Genomic DNA, 8056 nt, shown 5'->3' with positions numbered 1-8056 from the left:
TCAGAGGAATCACTTGTCATTAAGCATCGTGTAGGTCTTTCTCAAACCTGCCCCAACAGAATCTTCGGTCTCTTTGCTGGTAGTCTCGAACTAGAAGCAGGTACAGGCTGACCTCTGAGGGAGCAAGGGAAAGGAAAGGAACAAATTCTGTGTTGAAGGGAATCTGTTTGCGGTGATGTACACCCAACTTGAGCTGGCTTAAGCTCTAAAGAGGCCATTAACTCAGTTAGTTCACTGGCTTCAGACATAGCTCGCACCACAGGTCGGTTGATAACATCAAAAGTCTTTCGTCTTGGTTTTGTTTCCCTCTGTGTTGACCTCACTCTCAGGCAGACTCCTCTCATGTGACCGAAGAGTGGCCCCATCAGTGTAGCAAATCCAGCGGAAGAGCATTTCTTCCGAGGGCAGTGTCAAAAGTCCCCTGGAGGACTCCAGCCTCACTTGAATTACCAAAGAGCCCTCACCCTTCCTGCCTGAGACTGGGACTGGTGGGAAGGAAAGGTAAAACCCTCCTTAACAGTATGAACAGAAGAGGATTGTAGAGAAATGGGGGAGGGCTAGCTTTCCAAAAGCGTTTTGATCTGTTTGTTTCACAACCACAAACCCACAAATGCAACTGAACAGACATAGTAGGGGAAGAAGAAAATAAAGCAAGGGTCACCAAAGCCAGCTGTTTTTCTTTCTTTTAAAAGTAATTTTTTAGGGGTGTCTGGCTGGCTCAGTTCGGAGAGCATGTGACTCTTGATCACTGGGTCGTTGAGTCTGAGCCCCATGTTGGGCATAGAGATTACTTAAAAAATTTTTAATTAAAAGATAAATTTTTATAGTTTTTATCAAGCTCTCGTTGGATAGCAGATGATTTATAAATATTATTAAAATTAGTTTTCAAAAGGCACTCATGAGATATAGGTAGTGTAATTCTCATAGCTATACCGCTACCAAGTGACAGCAAAGACACCAGACTTGAGATTTAAGAGGAAAGACAGTTGGCCGTGTGAAATCATGTCATGGTGTTTGTTTTTTCTATTTACAATGTGCTTCACACTGCTGGACAGTGAGGCATAAACAGGAATAAAAACATTAGCTCATCCTCCAGAAGCTTACAGTATGGGGGTAAACCTACACATAAACAAATAATTAAAAAGTGATACTAGAAAGTATTCTTGGGTCAGAGGAGGGAGCAGCTGTTATCTATAAAACAAGCTACTGAGGAAAGCAGCCTTATTTGTAATACCAATAAAAATGGATTTGTCCATCTTGCCTTTAGGATGTAGCATCTGAATGAAGGTTTGAAAAGTTAAAAAAAAAAAAAAAAGCATCTAGTTTCCCCTAATTCCAGTCCTTAAAAGACAGTAGCAAAGTTTTACAGATGAATTTTATCAAACTATATAAGGACACCTTAACCCATTCTTAAATTTTCAGAGATTAGAAAACGAATGATCACAAATTGATTTTGACACTGAAATCCCAATGCCAAAACTTCGTAAGAGAAAAATTACAGATTGATCTCATTTATCACCACAGAAAAATCCTAAATAAAATACTAATAAATAAAATTTTGCAGTATACTAGAACAATTATGACCGGGGCACCTGGGTGGCTTAGTCAGTTAAGCTGGGTCATGATCCCAGAGTCCTGGAACCGAGCGCTGCTTTGGGCTTCCTGCTCAGTGGGAAGTCGGCTTCTCCCTCTGAACCTCCCTCCTCCTGTGCTCTCTCACTTACTTACTCACTGTCTCTTAAATAAACAAAACAATCATGATCAGGTAGAATTGAGCTCAAGAATGGGTAGTGTATCACCAAAGGCAAGGGAAGGAAGAGCAAAAATGAACTATTGGGACTTCATCAAGCTAAAAAGCTTTTGCACAGCAAAGGAAACAGTCAACAAAACCAAAGGACACCAACAGAATGGGAAAAGATTTTTTTTTTTAAGATTTTATCTATTTATTTGACAGAGATCACAGGTAGGCAGAGAGTGAGAGGGGGAAGCAGGCTCACCTCTGAGCAGGGAGCCTGATGCCGGGCTTGATCCCAGGACCCTGGGATCATGACCTGAGCCAAAGGCAGAGTCCTTAACCCACTGAGCCACCCAGGCGTCCCTGGGAGAAGATATTTGTACATGACAGGGCAAGTATCCAAAAATCTATAAAGAACTTATCAAACTCAACACCCAAAGAACAAATAATCCAATCAGGAAATGGGCAGAGGACATGAACAGACATTTCTCTAAATAAGATGTCCAAATGGCCAACAGACACATGAAAAAGTGCTCGATATCACTCAGCATCAGGGAAATACAAATCAAAACCACACTGAGATACCCACCTCACACCAGTCAGAATGGCTAAAAGTAACCAGTCAGGAAATGACAGGTGTTGGCAAGGATGCAGAGAAAGGGGAAACCTCCTACACTTACACTGTTACCCTCTTACCCTCTTGCATACACTGGGAATGTAACCTGGCGCAGCCGCTCTGGAAAACAGCATGGAGGTTCCTCAAAAAGTTGAAAATAGAGCTACCCTATGACCCAGCAATCGCACTACTTGGTATTTACCCTAAAGATACAAATGTAGTGATCCGAAGGGGCACATGCACCCCAATGTTTATAGCAGCAATGTCCACAATAGCCAAAGTATGGAACAAGCCCAGATGTCCAACAACAGACGAATGGATAAAGAAGATGTGGTAGGGGCGCCTGGGTGGCTCAGTGGGTTAAAGCCTGTGCCTTTGGCTCAGGTCATGATCTCAGGGTCCTGGGATCGAGCCCCACATCGGGCTCTCTGCTCAGCAGGGAGCCTGCCTCCCCTGCCCACCCCGCTCTCCCTACCTCTCTGCCTACTTGTGATCTCTGTCAAATAAATAAATAAAATCTTAAAAAAAAAAAAAAAAAGTCTACCAGGGCTTCTACTCACCGTGTCCCGGCATAAAGCCAGCTAATACAGTAAGAGAGGAAAAGTAAATGAGAGGCATAAAAATGAGACAGGACGACTCAAGTGTTCTTATATGTAGACAGTAATCGTCTATACAGAAAAATCCAAGAGAATCTGTAAAACTTCAAACAAAGTTCAGCACGGTTGCTGTATACCAGAGGAGTTACACATATGGATGCTGTTTCTACATATCATCTGTAACCAATTAGGGAATATAATAGGCAAAAAGATCTCCTCAGTTAGAGCAAACATCTATAAGTGCATAGGAATAAATTTCATACGATATTCAAGACCTTCATGGAGAAAATGACAAAACATTATTGAAGGACATGAAAGAAGACCTAAATGAAAGGAGATACACTAATATTCCCAATATCTGAGGATGAGAACTCCCAGTATTGTAAAGCTGCATATTGCTGTAGATTAAATATAACGCAATTCCAATAAAAATCCCAGCCAGTTTTGTTTTGTTTTGTGGAATCTGACAACTGATGCTAAATCCATCCAGAAGAGCAAAAGGCCAAGAATAACCAAGAAGTGTTAAGAAAAACAAGCTGGGGAGACTTATCTTAGCAGTAGTTAACTAATTAAGACTGTACCATATGGCACAGAGATAGACAAATAAACCAGGAAACACAACAGAAGCCCAGAAACAGACGAATGTTTAAAATGTAACAGTGACAGCATGAAAAGCAAAAGGGAAAGGACGGACTGGTTAATCTCGGAATCTGTCATTGGCTATATATATGGAAAAAATAGATCCTGGGTCATCGGGCTCAGTCGGGAGAGTGTGCAACTTGATCAAGCTTATGGGTTCAAGCTCCATGTTGGGTATGGTAAATATTTACTTAAATATTTTTTAAAAATAGATCCTCATATTTCACCAAGATGAATTAAAGATTTAAGTGTGGAAAAGCAAAACTTTTTTAAAAAATCTAGAAAAATCTAGAAAAGAAATTTAGAATATCTGAGACTTTGGAATAGGCAGGGAGTTCTTAGACATGAGACAAAAATACAATAGGGGCGCCTGGGTGGCTCAGTCTATTAAGTGTCTGCTTTTGGCTCAGGTCATGATCCCAGAGTCTGGGATTGAGCCCCATGTCAGGCTCACTGCTCAGAGGGGAGTCATCATCTCCCTGTCCCACTGCCCCTCCTCCCTCGCCATTCATACCCTCTCTTTCACTTACTCTCTCTTTCAAATAAATCTTAAAAAAAAAAAATACAATAAAGTAAAAAACTGATATATTTAAGCTCATTATATTTAAATTTCCTTTTTTTTTTTAAGATTTTATTTATTTATTTGACAGAGAGAGATCACAAGTAGGCAGAGAGGCAGGCAGAGAGAGAGGAAGGGAAGCAGGCTCCCCGCTGAGCAGAGAGCCCGACGTGGGACTCGATCCCAGGACCCTGAGATCATGACCCGAGCCGAAGGCAGCGGCTTAACCCACTGAGCCACCCAGGTGCCCCACATTTAAATTTCTTAATTAAAAAAATGAGGGGCGCCTGGGTGGCTCAGTGGGTTAAGCCACTGCCTTCGGCTCGGGTCATGATCTCAGGGTCCTGGGATCGAGTCCCACGTCGGGCTCTCTGCTCGGCGGGAAGCCTGCTTTCCTCTCTCTCTCTCTCTCTCTCTGCCTTCCTTTCTGTCTACTTGTGATCTCTGTCAAATAAATAAATAAAATCTTTAAAAAAAAATGAAAGAATTTTGCATAAGGAAAAAGGTACTATAACAGAATAGGAGCCACAGATTAGGTGAACACATTGGCAACAGATACACATTTTTTAAAAGTATTTATTGGGGCATCTGGGTATCTCAATCGGTAGGCATTTGCCTTCGGCTCAGGTCATGGTCCCGGGGTCCTGGGATCGAGCCCCACATCGGGCTCCCTGCTTGGCGGAAGGCCTGCTTCTCCCTCTCCCACTCCCCCTCTTTGTGTTCCCTCTCTTGCTGTGTCTCTGTCAAATAAATAAAATCTTTTAGGAAAAGATATTTTCCTAAATCTTTTAGGAAAAGGTTTTATTTATTTGACAGAGAGAACATGGCAGCCGGGGGGGGTGTGATCAGAGGGAGAACCAGACTCCCTGCTCTTGATCCTAGGACTCCAGGATCATGACCCGTGCTGAAGGCAGACACTTAACCGAATGAGCCACCCCGGCACTCGCAACAGATATAAATTTAAAAAAGAATTCATATCCAGAATAAAGAACTCTCTTTAGAACTCTTCCAATTAGTAAGGTATAACAGCCCAACAGAACGAGAACAATAGAAAATCCTTACTGTTACTTAGGGCCACTGTATACTTTGCACATTGCACGAACTCTAGAGTGTGTTTTCAGACTACAATGTGAACAGTGCCCCCTAGAGTTGTGCAGTGCACAAGCTCTACACTAAAGGATACACTCTTATACTATATGGCTGGTGGCCCTGTGAAAGTGCAAAGGAAAGTAAACTAGGGGATCCCATTTCACACTTGTCAAATTGGCCAAATTAAGTTGTAACATTTAAAAATGGTAGGGAAGGGGCGCCTGGGTGGCTCAGTGGGTTAAAGCCTCTGCCTTTGGCTCAGGTCATGATCCCAGGGTCCTGGGATTGAGCCTCGCGTCGGGCTTCTCTCCTCGGCGGGGAGCCTGCTTTCCTTCCTCTCTCTCTGGCTGCCTCTCTGCCTACTTGTGATCTCTGTATATCAAACAAATAAATGAAATCTTAAAAAAAAAAAAAAAAATGGTAGGGAAGGGGCTCCTGGGTGGTTCAGCTGGTTAAGGGTCCGGCTCTTGATCTCAGGTCAGGTCTTGATCTCTGTCTACGTCGTGAGTTGTTTTTTTTTTTTTAATTAATTTTTTAAAAGATTATTTATTTATTTATTTATTTGACAGACAGAGATCACAATTAGGCAGAGAGGCAGGCAGAGAGAGAGGAACTATCCCACGTTGGGGATAGTTTACTTAAAAAAATCTTTAAAAAAAAATGTAAAAACATGCAAAATAATAGTATGCATTGCTTAAGGATACAAACTTATGTAGGAAAGTATAAACCGTACAGTTGAGGGTGGTGGCTACCTAACGGAGGGAGGGGACAGTATTGGGGAGGCTGGGGGGGGCAGGTATTGGTAAAACTGGGGTTTAAAATAAAATAAAATAAAAATAAAACTAGTCCTGTTTTATTTCTCCAGAAAATAAAAACATGAAGCAAATCAGTAAATGTTCACTGTCAATTGTGTGGCGGGTGTTCTTTTTATTGTTATGTGTGAAATATTTCCCAACTTTTTGTTTCTAAGTTACATCAGCAAGAACAGAGACTGGCCCTTCTTGAGGAAGAACACACAGTGCCTCCATTTCTCACTTCCCCTTCCCTTAGTCCTTAGCCCGGGAGAGGCTGGCTTCACCAACGCTTGCTGAGGATGCCAGAAATAACCTTGTCCACCGGTGGGGAAGGAGGAACAAGGTTCTCAGTTCCTACCTTCTTTGTCTCTTTTTATATAGTCTACCCTTTAGGTTATGTCTGCCGCCCCCTCCCCCAGCTTGAAGCTCCTATCTTTTCCCTCTGGCCTCCTGGTGACACTCTTTCTCTGCTTCTCCACTTGCTCTCGAGCCCTCCATGGCCTCCAGGGCTCCGTCCACACCCCCTTTCTCTTATCATTCCACCCACATTCTGTCTGGATGCTTTTACCCTAACTCATGTCCTCAAGGACTTCCTGAAAATAGATGACCCACAAATCTCTACCTGCAGCCCATCTCTCCTGAGCCCCAAGCCAGCCCCTGCAAATGCCCACCCACAGTCCTTATCCCAAGATAGTGCAGAAATCCTAAACTCTGAAACTGAGCCGGTCGTCCCCGGCCTGCAGCTCCTCTCCCCGGGGCCCCTTTGCTGATGCATGGCACCACATTCTGTCTTGTCACCCAGCAGGGACCTGGGAGCATTCTTATTACTCCCTCCTCCTCATCCCCTACCTGCAACTAGCTGATTAGCCTCGCAGGTCCCCTTCCTATGGCTCCTAACACCAGCATTGTCTGGGCCTCGTCATTTCTCCTTGAATTACTCCAGTAACCCCAAGCTGTGATCTCCCCACCAGCATCCCTGCCCCTGCCGTTCCAACCTCGCTGCCACAGAGGAGAGTGATCCTTCTAACATCCATCTTTCATCCCAATACCCTTTTCCCATAATCCCTGAATGGCAGAGTTGTCAGGAGAAAACCTTTCTCCTTTGCAGGATGGACAAAGTCCTCCCTGACTCGCCCGAGTTCCTCTCTGGCCCTCATACTCCACCAGCGCAGCCGTGCCCTGCTCTTTTCTCTGGCCTGTGTATATGGTGATTGGCCCCAGATATCCTCCCAAAACCGTCCCGCACACACCACCATTTCTCTTGGCTCGCTAACCCCAGATCCTTCCTTCTGCCTTTGCCTCTGCCCAAGTGAACCTGGGCCCATGAGATCTTCCTGCGCCTCCCCCCCAGGTGGGGTGTTCGACCTCGATCACAGCCATTCTCACACTGCGCTGTTGCCACTGGAGGGGTCTTGAACGTCCGGTCCAAAGCAAAATGCCTGGCATAGCGATGGTGTTCAGAAGGCATCTGACTTACGTGTGAGTCACTTACGATCTGAAATACCAAGGTTGGGGTTCGCTGTGTGCGAGGCAGGGAGTCCTCCCCATACCCGTGTTATCCGTGGTTTCAGCTCATCCCTGCGACCCTCCTGCTGGCGGGAGTGGTGCCCTCATTTTGAAGGTGAGCGCGGACACTCTATGCACGTACCAGCCTATCCGGGATCACACCGGCGGTGCCGCCTGGAGCCGCAGTTCCGCCTCAGGCCGATGGCCCCAAAGCATCCTTGTTCTGCTAGACCAAAGGATCCACACTGAAGGCCCGTGTCTCTGCGTGGCCCCCAGACAGGTAACAGCCCCACTTTCCTGCTTCTCCCGAAAAAATTCTTAACATCTGATGACGATCAGCTGGAACAAAATAGTGGCTCTTCGTTGGACAAGGACTACACTTCTCGGTTCACTCCGCCTGCTTTGAGTTTCCGAGACCCCTAGAAATGCTTGGGTTTGCAACCCCCTGCGCCAGTTTTTGAACATTCCTGTTTAGGAACAGAATTCCTCCAAAGTGGATGCGAGCAAAATACTAACCCATGT

This window comes from Lutra lutra, chromosome 17 (genome assembly GCF_902655055.1).
Source record: "Lutra lutra chromosome 17, mLutLut1.2, whole genome shotgun sequence".
Taxonomy (NCBI): domain Eukaryota; kingdom Metazoa; phylum Chordata; class Mammalia; order Carnivora; family Mustelidae; genus Lutra; species Lutra lutra.
This window is presented reverse-complemented; position numbering follows the sequence as displayed.